At 40.8% G+C, this 20,465-nt stretch overlaps 1 long non-coding RNA gene across 1 annotated transcript in view; it reads right to left on the bottom strand.

The window, feature by feature from the left end:
• Positions 1 to 6,145: 6,145 nt before the first annotated feature.
• Positions 6,146 to 20,465, bottom strand: part of LOC138161077 (uncharacterized) — a 29,659-nt gene continuing 15,339 nt past the window's right edge. The window contains exons 2-3 of the long non-coding RNA XR_011168261.1: positions 11,608 to 11,670; positions 6,146 to 7,661 (exon numbers count right to left, since the gene is read on the bottom strand). This is a non-coding gene — a long non-coding RNA (uncharacterized lncRNA). The remainder of the gene's footprint in view (positions 7,662 to 11,607; positions 11,671 to 20,465) is intronic.

Genomic DNA, 20,465 nt, shown 5'->3' with positions numbered 1-20,465 from the left:
GCCGAGACGACGGGTGCAAAAGAGGCCGGAAACGGCAGGAAGTGAGCGAAATTACTGGAGGAAAAGGGGAGGGGCAGCGCCTCCAACGACCCGGATGTAATCCACCCAGCCCGCCCTGGGCGAGCCGGCCTAATGCCTACGTGGACGGCCGGCGGGCTGAATGGAGCTGCCGGGGGCGGGGCAGGGGAGGGGAAGCTGGGTGCACGCGCCTGCCGGGAGGCGGGGCTGCCGGGGGCGGGGGAGGGGGGGCCGTGCGTTCTCTTGCTGGGTGCTCGCTCCGCCCAGGAGGCGGGGCTGGGGGGGGCGGGGCTAGGAGGGCGGGACGCAGGCACCTGCCGCGCTGGCGTGGAGCGCGAGACCTTAGTGCACGCGTGGAAAGTAGCAGGGGGCGTGAGAGAAAGCAAAGCAACCCCGCCCCCGCCCCGTGCTGCGGGGCCGAGCGTGAAACGTGCTGCCGCGTTCCGGAGGGAGGAGAGGAGAGCTCCGGAAGCCTGATTACGAGTTTCGCACGTTTGTCCCAGTGCGGACGCGAGATGAGGCTGAATCTTTAACAGAGACGAAGACGAACGTTTACAAGCAGGGCGAAAAATGGGTGCAGACGGCGGGGGCTCTGCGGGGGCTTTTAGGCCCAGATGCCGGAATAGTTTGAGCTTTCTTTCTCCTGCTTCCCTTTATTTTGTATGCATCTTGTACGTTCATCATCATCATCATCATCATCATCGATCAGAGGGCAGTTGGGGTTAAGTGACTTGTCCAAAGTCACACGCCAGTAAGCGTGGCCAGGGCCGGCGCTCTCTTTACTGCGCCGCCCCGCCGCCCCAAGGTTCGTCATTATTCCCACGCTGTCTCCCCCTCAGAATGCAGGACACAGAGAGCGCCGGGAAAGGCCCCCCGCTGAGCACAGGCGGCTTTCCTTCTCCCTCCCCGCTGCCGGAGTCTTCTAGCTCTGAGGCATCGTTCTGTGCTTTCTGGATGCAAAGCAGTGTGGAAGGGAAGGCTGCGGCCGCAGGACGCGCTGGGGGCTTTTCTCAGTTACCTCCACGCAGGGATTACCTTCCGTTCTTCTGTATGATCTTGCATTCTAAGGGAGTGACTGCAGTTCATCCCCCGGGGTCTCTACCTGAAAATGAAAAAACGTTTATTAAGCGCAAACAATGTGGAAAGTCAGATCAATTAGGACAGAGCCCGGAGGTGAGATCATTGAATGCTAGCGGCCGACTCAGGTTTGAGCCACTGCCACAGTATAGTGGGAGGAGAGAAGGCCCAGGACGTAGCTTGGGGGGTCACACCCGTGATTAGTGGGTGTGACTTGGATGAAGCTTCATCAAAGGAGACTGAGACTGGGCAGGCTGGTAAAAACAAAAAGGAAGGTCATGAAAACCCAGAGAGAAGAGCATTTAAAAAAGAGAGTGATTGACGGTTTCAAATATTGCAAAGGACATGTCTGTAAGTTCCCTTATTTTAACAGAACCCCAAAATGTTTGTCTAATGACTTTTAAAAAATATGCAAAATATACAAAGCCCTTGTTTTCCAGATCCTTCTTGTGTGTGTGTGGCTAGGTTCTAATACATATGGATACCGAATCCTATGAAGTAGTCAGCATTTGTTTGATTCGGCACTATTTGAAGTTATAATTATGTAAAATATAGTAATTGGTTTCATTCCAAGGAAAATAGGCAGTGCAAATTTGAATAATGTGACTACTTCAGAAGATTCATTATTTGTGCAAATAGGGACCTACCTGTATGCATGCATATAAGAGAATTTGTAATTATTTTTAACTATATTCTTTTAAAAATTCCATTTCACTTTATTTCCAGCTCCAAATTCTCTCCCTCACTCTTGCCTCTAACCCCTATTAATAAAGAAACATAAAATCTGTTACAAACATGTATAGTCAAGCAAAACAGATTTGTACATTAGCTATTTCCAAAAAAATCTCAATATGCCTTCGATTGCTTTCTGAGTTCTCCACTTCTCTATCTGGAATTGGGTAGCGTGTTTCATTATGACTCCCCTGGAATTGTGGTTGATCCTTGTTTTAACTAAATTCTTCACTTTGATCTTATGTTTTGAGATAATTTATATTACTACACTAAGATATACACTGGCTTATATAAGTAGAATTAGACATTTGAAAACTTAAAAAAAAAAATGCCATTTTGATAAAAGAACTTGGTGTAAGTAGGACCAGCCTTATTTTATAGGGGAAGTCAGGAGTCATCTACTTTTATTAATTGCAGGTTATATAGACCCAAGACTTCATCAACAAGTTATCAAGAGGGACCTCTAATTAAGATGGTAATGTGAAAAGGTTTTTACTGTGGGAAGCTTGGCCACCAGACTCCTTGTCAACGATCTCAAAGGGTGCCAAATGAGACTGGTCAGTAAGAGCCACAGGAAACATCAATACATTCCTCCATCCCATCCAGGACTGACTGAGAAAAGTCACAGGCCCGGTGGATACTCCTACAGGACGCCAGCAGCCTTCAGACAATCAGAGCCGGGTCCAGGATGCCTGAAACTAACCAATGGCCCATATTCAGTGGCCATGTAGGGGACCAAGGAGATGGAGGGCCAAAGCCAGGGTAATCTCGAACATCCAGTCTCCTTCCAGGGCCTCAGTAAGGGATGAATTCAACTCCTACTTGGTGATTATATAGGGAAAAAGGATGGAAACAGGGCCAAGACCAGCGCTCCAGTTGACCACACCCTCAGGGGATTGAAGGAGAAGGCAGGGATTGTAGCAGAGGGCAGAGAGGCCCTGTCCTCGGCCAAGACTTTGAAAGCTGTCAGGTAGGAGGACAGAGCCAGCCATCCCATCCAGGACTGTAGAATGGCACTGATAGTAGAATCCAGACTACACCAGGGACAGGACCATCTAGGGCGTGGGGCTGCTACATGGAGCTCTCCTATTTGGCCGCTGTGACCCCATTTTCTACCCGTTCTCCATCTTCTTTTCCTTTCTTGGCCAGGTACTGATCACCCATACCCATCTCTGCTTGAGGAATCCTGGAGGGAATGTCTGCCCTAGGCCCACTTCCTCACCTTTGACCAATCGCCTCCAGACTCTGCACTCTGTAGGGCAAACACTGCATTCACCCTGAGCCTCCTATATGCCTTATCTATCCCGAGTTAGTATGATTTCCTTAAAATCTGTTTCAAGGGGATTGTTATTTTTTTTTCTATTTGTACTCTCAAAGGGTTAACATAACGCTTAACTCATAGTAAGTACGTAATAATTGCTTTTAATTTATTTCATTCATGTTGGAAGCCCCGTAAGTCTCAACCTACCAGGCCCTGCCCAAGCCTGCCCCATGGCTATCCACACATGATAGACTTAAAATTAGTTTTTAGAAAGATATATCGGGTGTAAGAACACTTGATACAAAGCATTCCAACCACCCCGCCCCGCCCCCCCAAATCTGTGACAGCCTTCCACCAGTACATGCAAAGGAAGTGAAGCTAAACTTAGAAAGCACGTGTTGCAGAAGGATGAGTCACAGCTCTTGGTTGTTGGAAGTGCACTTTTCCCTTTTGTGGGTACCCTAATGAAGATCCCCTCGGGCATGGTGCAGCTTTTTTGTTGGGCTTCTTGCAGGGTCCTGAAGCTGCCTTTCCTCTGGCTGTCTAGTTTCTCCTGAGATCCCAGTGTAGACATTGCTACCAGCTACTGCTATTTGGGGGACACCAGTGAAGGGTCCAGACAAGGACTCTCTTGGGCTAAGGGGTGGCTAAGGCTTTCCTCCTTCTCCTTTTGCACCCCTCCAACTCACCTTAGCTTGAATGACCGTCTTTCTACCACTGGATACTCAGATCCCTAGGCTCAGATTTGTTTGGATATTTTATGCAAAACCCACAGAATATGATCAAGTCTCCTCAACCAACCCAATATATATTTCCCGTGCAACATTACTCCATTTCTTCTAATGGCTTACAAGGACTTCTTGTACCTAGTCTAAAGCTTTTGGTTGATTGATTCACCAGAGATGACTAGACTTCCATTCACTACTAACTCTTATCACTGGTTGATTAAATGACTCAGTTGAAGTGTTCTCATGCTCTGAGGGTCTTACTGGCTGATTTGATTGATGGACTTGGTGATTTCCTCCTCTCCTATATACAGATAAGGAAACAGGCAAAGAGAGGTTCAGTGGTTTTCCCAGGGTCACAGAGCTAGAAAGTGTCTGAGGAAAGATTTAAATACAGATCTTATTGACTCCAAATCTAGCACTCCATTCCAGGTACTACCATCAGAAGTGACTGAGGTTATTTAATTTATATTTTCTAAATTTCAGAAGTTTGGTAAATGTGAATCAATCCACATATACATTACAGCATTATCATGTGTTCTTTAAGATAGTTTTATTTCACACATTTAAAATGTGTATCATAGGACCAGAATGTGAAGAAGGCCATGTAAGAAGGTGAAGGCTGCTGCTGATTAGACTCAAGACGAATGTTCCTGAACTGTGAGAACAGATAGGTCTTACTGCCTGAAGTCATTCCAAGAGAGCCCCTGACTACTTTGAGACATCAGGAGCTATAGTCATCATTCTTTTATGTTTAGATGTTAACATTTCCTCTTTTTAAGACATTTCTTTCTTTTCTTTTTTACTTGATAACATGAGATGTTTCTGATTAAATGACCTTAATTCTGAACCTTGAGAAGAATTGCAAACACTTAGTTTCTTATATTCCAAATCTTAGTTTAAAACGCTTCCAAAACTGGAATGTAATTTTTTTTTTTAAAGCAATTGGGGTTAAGTAACTTGCTCAAGGTTACATGGCCAGTTATTTCTGGGTGTGGTACTAAGTGTTGGAGCCCAGGATTTGATCCCCAGGTTATCCTGATACTGGGGCCGGTGCTCTTACTTGCTGTGCTACCTGGCCGCCCCGGGAATGTAATTCTTTATGTATTTATGTGTATATCTTAAACCTTGCTCTGTTAAAAAAAAGTCTCATTTCTATGGAGTGTGTTATTTCAGCCACAGTTTTCACCCCTATACATTATGACAAGCTGGGCTCAAATTAAAGCTTTTAAAACCAAGATTTAAAATTTAGAATTAAATTTTAGAAGAATTAAAATTTAAACCTGCATTTGTTAGCAAAATTTCTTACACATAAGAATAATTTATTCTTCACAACAGAGCTCTGAGGCAAACAGTGCAAATATTATTCACATTTTATAAAGCAGTCAACAGATGCAAAGATAGTCTATGTGTCTTACTTGGAGAGGGGTGGTAGGGGTGAGGATGGATCAGGTTTTGGAAGCAACTATAGAGCCAGAATGTGAACCTTGGTCTTCTGACTTAACCTTTCTTGGTTTCGAATTCATCTGTAAAATGAGGGAGTTAAACCTCTAAAAGAAGATGATCTCTGAGGTGTCTTCCAGCTCTTAATCCTTCACACTGTGACTTCAAAGCTCACTGGTGGTAACTCGAGATCATAGTGCTTCTCTGTGTCAAAACTATGAAACAAGTCTTGGGCCATAGGCCTAGGGCCTAAGGGAAATCAGGATAGGAATATGTAAACCAAAATGAATTGAATGAAAAATCTGTTCACAGGTGCAAATGAATATTTTAATATATTGATATTCCTATGTGTTGCCTTTTTATCCATGTTATGTGGTGGGGAGCTAATCTCCAAAAATTAACTATTCAAACAATTTAATAATAGAGTTAGGTGAACTGGACTGGTAATCTGTTTTTCTGTGAATTAGTCTTTTTGACAGCACCCAAAAGTTGAACCAACTGAAGTGCAGACAATGTTGTAGACTCATTAGTTTTCTGGGTTTTTTTTGGTGGGATTCTGAGATTATGGGGAAATACGTATTTGTGGCATGTAGGTGCTGAAATTTTGTTTGCCCAAAGGTGAACAAAGGCCTCTAGAAAGAGGTAATGGCCAAGAGGATGATGTAATAATAGTAATAATTCACATTCATATAGTATATAATAGTGACTACTACTCTGGCCTCCACTACCCAAAGGTTACATTTCACCCTGCTCCCCCTTCTTGCCCCCCCCCCAAACTTTAAGGAGGTTTGGGTATCTAGGGTTTATGTCATTGACTCCAGCCTTTGTGATTGTTGTACCCTCTACTGGGGGTCTGTAATGTAATGTCAAGCAAAGGCAACTTCCCAGGTTCAAAATACCAGCATAGGTGCTCTCTATTTTATTCAGTAACAAACCCAGAACAGAGAAGATCAAAACATGACATCATTCAAAATACAGCATTTACTAAGTGTGATTAAATAATCTCCAAGTACTACCCCACCCCAGGATCTTCCAATCATTCAATCAATTACAAAGTCCCTGTTCTAAATACTTCTCCATCCCTAGGCTATACCTTAATTAAGTCCACCACAAAACCCCTCTTCTCAAATGGAGATTAGTTTCCAAACATAGGTAAAGTACCTTCATTTGTCAATCACAGAGCACAATAAGGTCAAAAGTTCCCCACCCCCAGGATCACAATTGAATCTACCCCAGAGTTACATCAAGTTTAAACACAGCACTTAATACCCAAATGGAGGTCTTTTCTTCATCTTGACACAAGGCAAGTTCTCAGCAATCTTAGTTCCTGGGGAGACAAGGCTTAGCAAGGCCACAAGATACATTGCCAGTCCCTTCATGAATTTATCCTCTGTCTGTAGAACAGTCCTAGAACCCCTGAACACATTAGCAAAGCCCTCTCCCAGGATTTCTGTAAACATACAACAAGAAAATCCTTCTTCAGGGCTTCTGAACCAACAGAAAGGCTCCCAGACCCCTGCAACAACAGCACTGTCCCTCACCAGTGGACAGTATTCACTCTGTCTGCAGGACAGTCTCCAGACCCCTGCAACAACAGTACTGTCCCTCACCAGTGGACAGTATTCACTCTCTGTCTGCAGGACAGTCTCAGGCCTTCTTAGCGAACAGCCAGGTTCCAGGACTTCTTCAACAAAAGGACAGTCTTTCACCAGTGGACAAATCTGGCAAAATAACATCAAAACAGACAGACAAAGTACCAGCAAAACAGCCATGTCTCCTCAGTCCTTGGCAGCTCAGGGGGCAGGTCTCAAAAGTCCAGGGCAATTCAAAGCGGCCACCAGCAATTCTCTTAGTCTCTCTCTCTCCACGAGGTGCTGCTTCCAAAAAGATCTTCCGCCTCTCTCTAGTGTCTCTCCAAATCTACGTCACCAGCTCCTCCCAGTTCAGGACTTTCTTTTCACATCAAAAAGTCCATCCCACAGGTGGGATTAACAAGCTCTGGGTTTTAATACAATCAATTTGAAAACCAAGCCCAATACAGGGGAATCTCCACATTCCATTACTATCACAGGGTCCCCTTCAGCCCAGTTCCATTAACTAGTCAATGGTCAGATTAGTTTTTATAAAGGCATATTTATTTTAAAGCAGTAGCAAGAATGAACATACAAACATTCGCCTAACACCTGGCGACATGCTCACCACCTCCCCTAACTCATATTCTGGGCAGAAGGAGGGGCTTAGGTTCACAGTTTAACTCATTTCCTATATAGCACAGACCTAAGTTCCAGGTCCAAAGTCCACCTCAGCTTCCCTGCTGACTACACCATCCATCTTAGAATCCTGCCTTTAAGATCTCTCTGGCTTGATTCTGGGTCCAGTGAGGATTCCACTCTTGATACCTAGAACTGATGAGAGCAAACAGAACAGGGAAAAACATGAATTTGAATTTTGTTTCCTACTCTTACTAATTGTGTACTAGTTTGGCTTTTAAAACCTTTCATAGCCTTTCCCCTTTTTACCTTTCCAGTCTTACACACTTAGCCATCTTGCTGTTCTTCACACATGAAACACTCCATTTTTCTGCTCATTGCCTTTTCACTGGCTGTCCTCATACCTAAAATGCTCTCCGTCCTCAGTTCCCTCTCATGGATTCTCTGTCTTTTTTTAATACCTCAAATCTCACCTACTTCAGTGGGCCTTTCCTTATCCCTCCCAACTCCCAGTTCTTTTCCTCTGAATTTACCTCTAATTTATACTGTATGTCTTTTTAAAAATTAATTTTTTCAGTTGTCTGGCATTTATTTTTTCTTTCTCCTGCCTCCCCTTATTCCCCGCCAAAGAAAAACAAAACCCAGGTAACAAATAAGTATAGTTAAGCAAAATAAATTCCCATCTTGATCTTGTACAAAAAAAGTGTGTCTCATTCTGCCAATTAAGGCCATCACCTGTCTGTCATGAGCTGGGTAGTAGTCTTCGTTATCAGTCCTCTAGAATTGTGGTTGGTCATTTCAGTGATAAGAATTCTTAAGTCTTTAAAATGTTGTTATTATTGTATAAGTTGCTATCCTGCTTCTGTGCATTGTGCTCTTCATCAGTTCATGTCTTTCCAAATTTCTAGGAAAATATTGTTCTTCTTTTCTTATATCACAATAATATTATGTCATATTCATATACCATAATTCGTTCATCCATTCCCCAATTGTTGGACACTCTCTTAATTTCCAGATCCTTGTCACTAAAAAAAATTTAGCAATAAATTTTTTTTGTGCATAAAGGACCTTTTAATCATTCTTTGAACTCTTTTAGGGGGTATAGACCTAGTAATAATATCACTGGGTTAAGAGTATGTACAATATGTAGACTTTTTGGATGTGGTTCCAAATTGCTTTCCAGAATGGTGGAACCATTTCCCATCTCTGCCAACAGTACATCAATGTGCTGATTTTCCCAGAGCCCCTTCAATATTTATCATTTTCTTTTTTTGTCAGCTTCACCAATCTGAATCAGGGGTAAGGTAGAATCTTAGAATTGCTTTAGTTTTCATTTCTCTAATTTTCCATCATTTGGAGCATTTTAAAAAATATTAACTATTGATAGTTTGGATATCTTCCTTTGGATAACTGCCCATTCAAATCCTTTGATTATTTATCAATTGGGAAATGATTTTTATTTGAATCAAATCTTTTTTTTTTTTTTGGAGAGTAATCGGGGTTGTGATTTGTCCAAGGTCACACAGCTAGTATTTGTGTTAAGTATCTGAGGCTGGATTTGAACTCAGGTCCTCCTGACTCCAGGGCCAGTGCTCTATTCACTGCATCACCTAGCTGCCCCTATTTGAATCAAATCTTGGAAATGTTCCTTTATCAGAGAAATTTGCTGGGAAGATGTTTTTCCCAGTTAATCATTTCTGTTCGAATCTCAGCTTAATTATATGGGTTTTACTGTAATTAAAATTGTCCATTTGCATAACATTTTTTCTTTTTTCTGAGATCATGATTGCTAACCCTGCCCTTTTCTACTTCGGTGGTATCATAATAGATTCTGCTCCTATGCCTTATTTTAATTCAGTTTTGTGAGTCTCTTGTAAACATGATATTGTTGGATTCTGGTTTCTAATCCTTTCTGCTACCCACTTCCATTTTATAGGTGAATTCATGCCATCACACCCACATGCCATCACGCTTATGATTTCTAACTGTTTATTTCCTCACATGCTATTCTCTTCTATTTTGATTTCTCTTTTTTACGCTGTACTCTCCTCAAAAGTTCTAGTTCTGACTAGTGCCTCCCTTAATCTACTTTCCTTTTCACACTCCTCCCCCTACCCCAACCTTACCTCTTTTTCTCTTAGATCCTTCCCCTCCAACTTCCCTATTGGGTAAGATGAATTTCTACACCCAACTGTGTGAAGATAGCGAGGTCTATTTTCCCCTCTGTTGTAAAAACTCTTCCTTGTGAACCTCTTTTATGTGAGATAATTTTCCCTATTCTTCTCTCCCCCCTTTTCCTAGTTCATCTTTCTCACCCTTCCATTCTATTTTCCCCCCTATTCTTTTGAGACTACCCCAACATAATAAATACACTCACACTCATGCCCTCTGTCTAAGTAGACTTCTCTTCATTCCCCTAATAAAATTCTTAGGGGTTATTTGCATCATCTTCCCTTATAGAAATGTAAATAGGTTCACCTTCTTAAGTTCCTTGGGATTTCTCATTCATCTTTGCCTTTTATTCTTCTCCAAGTCTTGGGTTTAAATGTTAGATTTTCTATTCAGCTCTGCAGTCTTTTCATCAGGAATGCCCCAAAATCCTCATTAAATATCTGTTATTTCCTCTCTGCCCCCCCCCATATTTGTATAATAGAAGGAATTTGGTAGCATCCTCCTTTCTTAAAAACTATTTTTGCAGACATTTTATGTAATATTGAAATTAATTGTTCTTTGAATGTCTGATAGAATTCACTTGTGGATCTCTCTGGTCTTGTGGGGTTTTTGGTTTGTTTGTTTGTAAGTTTATTTATGGCTTTTTAATTTATTTTTCTGTGATTGGGTTTTTTAAAATCTTAATCCATGATTCCTGCCTCCAAGCTTAGGGGTTATTTTGCTTATGATAAATTTCATCTTCAATCTACTTACCTTCTTATTACAACACGTTCCCCCCCAACAAGCCTTTCTCCTTTCCTCATTTCCTCTTGTTTTCCTTTGAGTTGAAGCTTTCTATACCAAATTCTTTATGCGTGTATATTTCTTCTTATATTTTATGATTTCAAATGGAAGTGAGGTTCAAGAAATCCCTTAACTCACTCTTGAGACCACAGATTCCCCACCCCTACCTTAACTCCTTACTGTTTGGAAATAACTTTGCTTACACATCTTGATTATGTGAGATGATGTTTGCCTAGCCTTCCTCCTCTTTTCCCCCTATTGTACCCTTCTCTTCCTCCCTTTCTTTTCTTCTTTCAAGATCATTGAAACATACAAAGGGATTCCTGATGACGTTAGTTTGTGAAAGGACTCTTCTATCACTGCTCCATTAAAATGGAAATAGTGCATCTTTATAAAATCCCTTCCAATCGCTTCATTGTATTTACCTCTTTATGTTTCTCTTAATTCATTTGTTTGTATTAAAAAAAATTCTTTTACTCATCTTTGCTCTTTTCATTGGGAATGCTTAGAAGTCTTCTATTTCATTGAAGATACATTTTTACTCCTGTGGGATTATATTCAGTTTTGCTGGGTTAATTATTAGAAAAGTCTTTTGGAATATCTAATTGCATGCTCTCTTTTTGTTTATAGTGATAGCTGCTAAATCTTGTGTGATCCTCATCATGGCTCTTCGGTCCTTGAACTCTTTCTTTCAGGCTATTTGCAGCATTTTTTTCCCTTTGACTTAGAAGTTTTGGATCTTGTCTATAGTATTCCTGGGAGTTTTTATTGGGGGATTTCTTTCAGGAGGTGATTGGGGGGATTCTTTCTATTTCCATTTTGTTGCTTGGTTCTAAAATATCTGGGCAGTTTTCTTTCATGATTTCTTTAGTTATGATATCTAGACTCTTATTCTGATCATGGCTTTAAGTAGTCCATTGATTCTTAAAAATAATCTATTCTTGATTTGTTTTCCAGGTGAGTTGATTTTGATGAGAGATACCTTACATTTCCTTCTATTTTTCCAGTCTTTTTACTTTGTTTTAATATTTATTTCCCTGATTATTCCATTGTAGGCTTCAGATTGGCTTGGAAGCTGGTATTGAGACCTTGCTCAGCTCTGGGGTCCAAGTCACAACTGCTGCTTGGTTTGAAACTTGTTATCTTTCATCTGGCACATAGTCTAAGGCCTAGCACTACTCCTTACCCTGGAAGGTTGCCCCTAGTTACAGATTTCCTCTTCAATTTGCTTTTAATCCACAACCTGGAACTGAGTAATGAAGACAAAGAAAAAATGAAGAAAAGAAAACCTTTAAAGACCCATTTCTTTAGCTATCATAATTTCAAACACTAGAGGGCACAATTGATAAAAAAATCAGAAAAATGCTTTTGTTGTTTTCCCCTTCATTCTCCAGATTTGAATAATTTCCAGTTACCTTGATGAACTCAGAATCACAGAATCTTATTTTTTGAATTAAATTTTGTGTTTATTTTTAGTTTACATCATTCATTTCCACAAGATTTTAAGTTACAAATTTTCTCCTTGTCTCTCCCCCACCCACCATCCCAAAACAGCAATTCCACTGTATACCCCCTTCCCCAATCTGCTCTCCTATATCCTCCTCAATCCCCGCTCTGACTTTCCAGTAGGGCAAGATGGATCTCCGTGCCCCAGAGAATCACAGAATCTTAGAATTTGAAAGTATCTTTGGGGCCAATTCGCCCACCCTTATGGGAAGAAGACTTTGCTCCCCAATCAATCTGACAATCTTGACTACCTAAAAATTTCCGAGAAGAGGAACTCACTATATCCTCAGTCAGCCCATTTCACTTTTGTGCAGCTCAAATTATTAGGAAATTAAAAAGAAACACCCTAAAACAATTCATATTTAATCTAAGCAGTAGAAATCTAACCACTTTTCAACATGACAGCTCATAAAGGCAACTATCGTATCTCCACCAATTTTTTTTCCTAAGTTAAATATGTCCAGTTCCGTCAAGTAATCCCCCTATGGCATGGTTTCCAATCCCCTCAAGTCAAATCAAGTCAATAAGCATTGATTAAGTGCTTAGGATATACTCTGTACTACACCAAGTGCTGGGAATACAAAGAAAGACAGAAACAGCCCCTGTTCTCAGGAGCTCACAATCCAGTCTGAGGAGGCAAGAGTGGGGAGAGAGACAAAATGTAAACAACGGCGTGCAGACAAGACACATGCAGCATGAAGTAGGGGTAGTTTCAGGCGGAAGGCATGAGGATTAAGGAGGACTGGGAGGGACATTAGCTGAGACTTAGAGGAAGACAGGGAAGCTAGAAAGTAGAGATGAGGAAGGAGAGAGTTCCAGGCATAGAGTAACCATTGAAGGTGCTTCCAGTTGGAAGATGGAGGGTCTTGATCAAGTCAGTATGTGGAAGGAACCAAGTTGTAAGAATACTAGAAAGGAAGAGGAGGGAGGGAATATGCATTTATGTAGTTCTGACTATATACCAGGCACTTTTTGTAGAGTATCTCATTTGATTCTCACAGCAACCCTTTGAGACAGATGGTATTATTATCTCCATTTTACAGATGAGGAAATGGAAGCAAATAGTGTTTAAGTGTCTTGCCTAGAGTCACACAGCTAATAAGTATCTGAAGCTGGATTTGAACTCAGGTCCTCCTGACTGCAGGCCCAATGTTCTATCCACTGTGGTAATAGCTGTGTCCAGTTGCTGGATAGGGAAGGGGCAGGTTATGAAGGTCTTTAAAAGCCAAACAGAAAATGCTTGATTTGATCCTGGAGACAACAGAGAGCCGTGGAGTTGACTGAATACGTACTGTTATAGTCAGATCTGCATTGTAGGAACAGCAGTTTGATAAGATGAGTGCAAGTTGGATCAGAGTGGAGAGAGATCAAAAAAGAAGCTCGAAGCGGGCATGAGGTGATAAGCTTGTGCCAAGGTGGTGACAGAGGAGAAAGGGGGCATGTATGCGAGATGTTAGGGAGGCAGGAGTGATAGGACTTGGCAACAGATCAGATACGGGAATGGGGGGGGTAGAGAGCTGAGGAATTGAGAACAACACCTACGTTGTCAGCCTGGATGAGTGGGAGGACGGTGGCTCCTTTAACACTAATATGAAATTTAGGAAGAGGAAGAGTTTAGGGAGAAGAATAATGAGTTCAGTTTTAGGTGAGTTTAAGATGTCTACAGGACATCTAGTGTGAGATGGCCAGTAGGCAGCTGGAAATGGGAGACTGGAAGTCAGGAGACAGATTAGGGCTGGATAAATTTCCTGAGAATCATCATCTTAAAGATGATCATTGAATATATGGAAACTGATGAGATTGAAATAGTATAAAGGGAGAGAGAAGAGGACCTAGAACAAAGACTTGGGGCACTGTCTTGCTGTGTAGACTTATGAATACCCGGGTCCAGTATAGGGAAAGGTGGCAGTCCCCCTCATCTGCCACTTATGTTGCCAGAGAAAAATCCTGAGGGGTGTGTGGTTTGGGGCAGGACTCCTAGTCACAGTTCCAGTGTCAGAAAGAAGAAGGAGGGCCCTGCTATTGGAGTATGCTATTTCTGACAGAGCCCTGAAGGTCTTCCTTCCCTAGGTCAAGACTTGAGATGAAAGTACAGTTACTGAGCTCATTAATCATAGCAATGGACGATGGCTGATACTTCTAAAAAGAAAATTTCTGGGAGGAGGAACATCATCAGATAAAATACAGCATAAGATAGGAGTGGGCAGTGAAAAAGTCCTGTTTCTTCTTTCACAACATGGCTAATGTGGAAATATATTTTACATTACTGAACATGTATAACCTATATTTGATTGTCTGCCATATTGGGGAGGGGAAATGAGAGAGAGAGGGAGGTAAGAAAATTTGAAACTCAAAATCTTATAAAAAATGAATGTTGAAAACAGTCTTTATGTGTAATTGGAAGAAAATACAATGCTATTTATCAAAAAAAAGGGAGGGAGAAGAGATACAGGAAGATAGTTAGTAGGGATGGACAACTGCCAGTGCTTGTAGGCAGTGGGGAAGTAGCCAGTAGACAGGAAACAACTGAAGATTAGTGAGACAGTAGGAATGATAGCCAGGGCAATTTTGGGGAGAAGATAGAATGGAATGAGATCATCTGTGCATGTAGATAGGTTGGCTTCGGAAAGAAGAAGGGCTATCTCTTCAAGGGAGATAGGAGTGAAGAAGGAGATAGTAGAGGAAGGCACCTGAATGATATAGGATTAGGAGGAGGGAAAAAAGGGACCTCTCAGTGAAATGCCTCATTTTTTTTCTTCAGCAAAATATGTGGCAAAGTTCATAGATGAGAGGGTTGGAGGAGGTGGAACCATGAGAAGTTTGAGGAGGAATGGAAAGGTTAGAAAAGCCGCTTAGGATAGTGAGTCAGATAGTGACTCAATCAGTGAAGTGCAGAAGGATTGCCTTGCTATAGTGAGGGCCCATTGGAGGTCATGTCCCACAAATATGTAGTTAGCAGTTTCATGAGGTTTTTCAGCTTTGCTCAGTAGCACATGAATAGGAGTGAAGGCAGTGGATGGGGTAAGTAAACCACTGCTGGGGCTTGTCAGGGGAAGACTGATGTCAAGATAATAGGACAAGGGACTCGAGAAGACAATAGTGAAGAATTTACCAATGGGCCGTATTGGGGAGGTGGTCAGTGCATGGGTGATGGTCTGAGAAAGAACTGAGGAGCGAAGGGGTTGGATATCATGGTGAGGACAAAGAACATAGTTAGGGGTCATAAGGCAAAGGAAAAGATGGAATGATAAAATATGATCAGACGAGAATTTCAGGGTACATGAATATGGAAGCGAAATACTTATAGATGATAGTAAGATCAAGAGTGTGGCTATCCATCTTTGTGTGTTACTTAGATGAGTTAGAGGAATAGGTCTCGGGAGATGAGTAAATTGAGGAACTGGTAATCTTGGTGTTTGAGAACCACCTCTTCCTGTGAGACAAGAGTGAAGGAAGAGATAATGGAAGACGGCATCTGAGAGGTGTGAGATGAGGAGGGAAGAAAATGATCATTGTACACATTGAAGTCCCATAGCATGAGAGCAGGAATTGGAGAGAAAGACCATGAGCCAGGCACTGAGCTTATTGAGGAAGGAAGAAGACTATCTTGGAAGCCAACAGAAAATAGCTACTAGAATCTTGATTGTGTGGTAAATATGGATTGATTGAACCTCAGATTAGGAGAAGTTATTCAATGATCCTGGTGGAGGGAGAGTTTAGAAGTGGTGGTGGAAAGCAAAGAGTATTACAACTCCCCCACCTTGACTAGTAAGTCATGGGACATGAATAAAAGTGTACCAGCGCTGGTAAGGTTGTCCAGGGAAGCCGCGTCATTAGGGAGCCAGGTCTCATTGAGTACAAGAAGATGGAAGGAGTGAGAAGCATTCCAGAGAGCACAGTGAAATGGGAGGGTAGATGTTGAGTGGAATATTGAGGGGGTGGGGTTAGACTGAGGGTGATGGGGATGAGGGAGTGGTGAGGGGATGAGGAACATGTTTGTCAGGGATAGTTGGAGTTTCAGAATCACTGGGTTAGGGAAGAAATAATAAGGTAGGTATATACTCATAAATTTTGTCTTTTCCTGGATACCTCCTCTCATATCAATGTTCCTAAAATATGGCACTTGGAATTTAACACAGCACTTCAGATATAGTTAGGGGAGAGTACACATTGATCAATACCTTGCTCATTCTGGACACTATGCCTTAATGGAACCCAGAATAGCTTTAGATTGTCTGGTTGCCTCATGATATTGTTAACTCATATTAAGGAAGCTTCAAGTCCACTTGAATACCTTTACTTTTCTTATAATGACTGTTGTTTTTTTTTTTTTTTTAAGAATCTCTGTGTATTTTTATTTTTTAAGCAATTGGGGTTAAGTAACTTGCCCAAGGTTACATGGCCAGGTGTTTCTGGGTGGATGCTAAGTTATCTGAGCCCAGATTCGATCCCAGGTCATCCCTACTCTGGGGTTGGTGCTCTTACTCGCTGAGCCACCTGGCTGCCTCTATGTTTATTTTTAATACATTTAATTGTATCAAATTCAGCTCATCCTTCTACATCTTTTTGGATCCTCACTCATTTAAAGCCTTAGCTCTCTCCCCTAACTTTGTGTCATGTGCAATTTTGACAAGTATGCTCTCTATGCCTTTATTCAAGTCAGTGATAAAAATATTGAATAGAACATGACAAGGTATAGATTTCTGGGACATTCTGCTGTAGGTCTCAGAGTTGACATTAATACATTAATGACTGGGTCTGGCTGTTTTGAGTCCTTTATAACTGCATATAGCACATATCCCTTTATCTTACACATAAAGATAGCATGAAAGATTTTTCAAATACTTCATTAAAATCGAGGGTTTTATGTCAATAGACAGTTGGGTTGAATAATGGATAGAGCAGTGGGTTTGCAGGCAGCAAGATTCTTTGTGAATTCAAATTCAACCTCAACTGCTTACTTGCTATGTGACCCTGGCCAAGTCACTTAGCCCTGTTCACCTCAGTTCCTCATCTGTAAAATGAACTGGAGAAGAATGTGACAAACCACTCCAGTATCTTTTTTTTTTTTTTTTTTGCTTTTTAGAGGGCAGTTGGGGTAAGTGACTTGCCCAAAGTCACACAGCTAGTAAGTGTGTCAAGTGTCTGAGGCTGAATTCAAACTCAGGTCCTCCTGCCTCCAGGGCCAGTGCTCTATTCACTGAGCCTCCTAACTGTCCCAACTGCAGGATCTTTACCGAGAAAACCCCAAACGTATTAGGAAGAGTCAGTCACTCCTGAACAACAGCGATTTTGTCAACAGGATTCCTTTGATGTATTCGTCTAGTTATCTTGTCCAGAAAGGAAATGAGGCTAACTGTTCTTGATGAAGTGATGCTGACTTTTGGTGACCCTCAGTTTCCTTTATAAATGCTCACAAAACCTCCCTTTAATAACGTGTTTTAGACTCCTGCTGGAAATGGAACAAAGGGCAGCTAGGGTATAGTGCTGGACCCGGAGTCAACAAGATTCTTCTTCCTCGGTTCAGATCTGACCTCAGGTCCTTACTAGCTGTGTGACCCTGGGAAAGTCACTTAGCCCTGTTTGCTTCAGTTTCTTCTTCTATAAAATGAGCTGGAGAAGGAAATGGCAAACCACTCCAGGATCTTTGCCAAGAAAACCCCAAATGGGGTCATGAAGAGTCAGACATGACTGATACACGACTAAACTGGGAAATTAAACTCAAGTTTGTCAGCCAATAATAACAGGACCGGTTTTATTTTCTTTTTTTTAAAAACAGGACATTTACTTCTCTTCCAGGCCTGGTCCTTCATTGACCAGTTTTCTGTTATGATTGGCCAAATTTTTTGTTATGATTGATTGGCCAGTTCATCATTTCAAACACATTTCTTTTTAAAAATGAGTTTGATTCTCTGCACAGCCTCATTAATCTCTTTAGATGACTCCCTCTTTTCCTTTTCATTGGAATTCTACTTGCATCTTCGTAATACCATACCTGAGAGCTTGTCTTCTTCCTGGGCTAATGTCCGCTGTAGCAGTTTAAGCTTACTGCCTCTAACCTATCCTATTTTTCTGCGGACTCTTTGAAATTAATTCTCCCCAAATCTAGGATGTGAAAGGCAGATGTAGACCAAAAAATTAAATGCTAGTAATTCATTAGCGAGGTTCTTTGCTGTTTTTATTGTGAAGTAGAATAATTTGTTAGTTTAATTATTTAATAATTTTATTAATTATTGATTAGCCTAGTAATTTATCTCTGCTTTCCTGATTTAAGTTTTTTGAAAATTTATCTGAGAATGGGTCCTTTTGTTAGCTTTCTACAATTTATACATCACTGTGAAATATAAGTATATTTTCTCTTCCCAACAGAGAATAATGACTAGGAGACAACAGTTTAAGCATACAAATTAACATGTGTGTAAAGAGACCTTGCATAGCACCCTTAGTTTGAGAACATACAAATTTTCAGTTGACAGTAGAAACACAAGTATGAAGATAAAGTTAACTAGTTTGTTAAAGGGGGGCATTAGGTAATTTTGGACTTTAACAAGTAGGTAAAAAAGATTTATTTCTTTTGTTGCACTAAAAGGAGCTACATTCTTTTTTTAAAAAATAAATTTTATTGATATCTTTTGTTTTAATATAGCCTAAATTTTCCCCTAAGTCTTTCCACATTTTTTCCCCTCAGGGAGTCTTCCCATATAACAAACATTTTTTTTTAAAGTAAAAAAGTAAAAGGGGAAGAGAAAAATCAGCAAAACTGGTTAATCAAAAAAAAAATCTGAAAATATATATGATTCTCCATATCTATGAGTCCCCCACCTCTGTCTGCAAAGGAGATTCTTCGTAATTTTGCCACATTCACTTTTTGATTGTTTTGTGGTTGACGTTCTAGGAATTAAATTCTCCCTCTTTGGGCATATTAAAATGTATCTTGATCATCAAATATCAGAGCTAGTACAATGCCCTTGGGGCACATAGGTGTTACAGTGAATGGAATAAGGGGCCTGGAGTCAGGAAGATCTAAGTTCAAATTTGACCTCAGACATTTACTAGCTGTGTGACCCTGGGCAGATCATTTAACCCCTATTTACCTTAGTTCCTCATCTGAAAATGAGGACTCATTGGTAAAGGAAATGGCAAACCATACCAGTATCTTTGCCAAGACAAACTCCATGGAATCATGTAGAGTCAGACACGACAGAACAGTAACAATAACAATAACAACAATGCCCTCGTTTAACAGATGGGGAAACTAAGGCAAAGAGAGGTTTATATAGGGTCACACAGCAATTCAGTTCTCTCATTTGTAAAGTGAGGGAATTAGACTACATGCTTTTATGTCCCTTTTAGGTTTATGATGAATGATTGAAAATGACAGATTCATGTGCCAGATATTTTTTTAATTCCTAGGACAGTTATCTTTTCACTGTTTACACATCCAAGTTACTTATGGAAGTAACTTTGGAGTTACTTTTTCTGGTAGCAAGTTATTTTCCTGGCATTATTTCCTCAAAAGTAAGATACCTAAAAACATACATACATAAAGATATCCTCCGATAACCCTAATCCAATGCGCTGGGAGAATAATTTCTAAGCTAATCAGGAAACTGCTTATCTGTCATTTCACAATGCAGTAAGACACATCAATAAGAATGACGCATATCTGGCTCACCTATGTCTTTATGAATCTTGAATTTTTTTCCATAGACAGAAAGGAATATATGCATACTTATTTTATAGATTGACATCCAAGATACAAAGGGACTAAATGATTTATGTATGATAATTACCCAGTTTAGAATAAAGTCTGAGTAGACAGTTACATAGTGATCTTTCCAAAGTGATTAAAGAAGACGGTTCTGCTAGCCCACCTTCAGTGGTAATTGTTTACTCTCCCCACTACATGTGACTTTCATAGCAAACAGCTGACTAGGCAAGAAATTGGGAAATATTGATCAATAATTTGGCAGTTATCTGAAATTTTGCTTCCGATTCATTACAGAAAGCATATTTGCATACCTTCAAGATGGAGAATAGAACAAATTACTTTTTTGGTGGTGTAGGCTGTATTAGTGATGAGATTCAATCCATCTCAAATCCTTATGCATAAAGTAGTATTCATATAACTAATCTCAAGGGTAGCATTGTTTAATAACTCTCTTCCTTCTCCCAGGCACAACCAAATCAAGCCAGCATGCATGTTTTAAGCATTTTACTAAGTGTGCCAGGCATTCTGCTAAGATCTGGGGATGCAAAGTAAAGCAAAAATAGCCCCTCCTCTCAAGTTCACATTTGGATGAGGAAGGCAACATGCAAACAGCTCTGTAAAATAAATATATACAGCCTGACTTGGAGGGGAGCTCAGAAGGCCAGGAAAAGGGCCACTTTTTTTGCAGAGGGTGGAATTTTAGCTGAGACTTTGAAGGAAACTGGGAAGTCAAGAGGCGCTGAGGAGGGAGAAAATTCCAGTTTAAAAACTATGACAATCACATGAAAGAATGCTCCAAAATTCCCAATAACAAGAGAAATGCAAAT

Source organism: Petaurus breviceps, unplaced genomic scaffold, assembly GCF_028583685.1.
Source record: "Petaurus breviceps papuanus isolate PSGF00001 unplaced genomic scaffold, PetGlider_PUasm1.0 183, whole genome shotgun sequence".
Lineage (NCBI taxonomy): Eukaryota > Metazoa > Chordata > Mammalia > Diprotodontia > Petauridae > Petaurus > Petaurus breviceps.
The sequence above is the reverse complement of the archived record's forward strand: the minus strand, read 5'-3'. Positions and strand labels throughout refer to the sequence as shown.